Raw genomic sequence first — 1,632 nt, 5'->3', positions numbered from 1 at the left:
GATGTCATGCAGCACTATAGTGAATTGCAGAGGTGATAGGGGGCATCCTTGTTTTACTCCAGCGTTTGTGTGAAATGGTTGACTTATATTCTCATTGTGAAGAACTGATAGTTCTGAATCCTGATAAAATCTACTTCATTTGAAGAGGATTTAAATTGAGCTTTGTTAGACAACTTACAAAAAAAGGTGAAGAATTGATTTTCTAGAGCCCCACTCAAGGAAAACCAAACATACCGTTTTCGTTGATTAACTATATTGTAGCAGGAGTTGAGCTTAACAACATTTCTGAACATCACTTTGTGATATTTGGGCATGTAGAATGTCAAAATGCATGAAAAAGGCACACAAAAATTACAATTTCCCCTATTTATTTATGAAAAACGGGATTTTGAAGGCAGGTATATCTAGCAAGACAGGATAGACTCTCTATCTTTCTCTCCACCAAGTAAGAGCTCCATGATTAAAGATAGGTCTTATGACCGCAGTGTACCTCTAGTGCACAATATAAGGTTTGAGACCCAATCTTTTCCTAAAGGTTTTCTTAAAAATTTATTGGGTGTATGACTTCAAAATGCGGGATTTTTTTTTTCAAATTTTTAGCTGTTATGTTTGTACAATATAAAGTTATTCAAAATATTATTTAAATGCTGGCAACATATGGATTCCGAGCTAAAAGATCTGCTCATCTTTTGAGGCCAAGAACGAATCAAGCCAATATCGGATACTCTGTTCCAAAGTCGAAGATCGAAACAAATAGTATTCGGACGAAGTAAGGTGTACAATATAAGGCGGGTGAGGCAATACTTCCTAGCACTTCATTACATACGAATTGAAGAATAGTCTCTAGTCTTCAATTCGTATGATATACAATATCCCTGCTTTTGGATGAATCGTGCTGCTAACAAACGTTTTGAAATTGCTGCTTGAGTAGCTCCCAATGATTTTGCAAGCTCTTGTTGCGTTTCACAATAATCTTCATGAAGTAATGCCTCCCTTTTTTGGCTGGCCTGGGCGATCTTTGTCTTCCATATCAAAATCACCTCACAAACTGCACATTGAAACCAATGGAACACATTCACCATAAGCTTTGGTGAGCAATTGATGCATCGCGATGTGCTTCAGCGGCACTTTTTTCAAAGTAATGAAGTAAAGCAAAACTTCTTGCATATGACTCCCTGTTGACACAAAACTATAATGTTCAATAACTAATTGAGAATAAATGACAAAAACCGCGTTCAAAAGATATGCCGAAAGATACGTCATACAGCCAATATAATTATCATAATTCCTTCCTCATTCGACTCTCAGCATTACTCTAGACCAGGGAAAGGCAAAACATGGGCAGCGCGTTTTTCATTTACTCTTCTCTTACGTACGTGTGCACACGCATTGTAGAGAAATAAACAACTTTTAATCAGTCTAGCTTGAGAACTCAAACAAGCAGGTTGTGTATCGTTTTTTTATCGCACAATTTAAGAATCAGCGTTGCCAGTGAAAAAAAAAATGTACCAACTTTTGAAGATGTATGATGAACAATATGAGATTTTACATTTTTAATTGCGGAAAAGAGACGAAAGTTTACTGGCAACACCGATTCGTGGTGAGAGCGGAGAGAGTGTATAACTAATACAG

This window comes from Calliphora vicina, chromosome 1 (genome assembly GCF_958450345.1).
Source record: "Calliphora vicina chromosome 1, idCalVici1.1, whole genome shotgun sequence".
Lineage (NCBI taxonomy): Eukaryota > Metazoa > Arthropoda > Insecta > Diptera > Calliphoridae > Calliphora > Calliphora vicina.
This window is presented reverse-complemented; position numbering follows the sequence as displayed.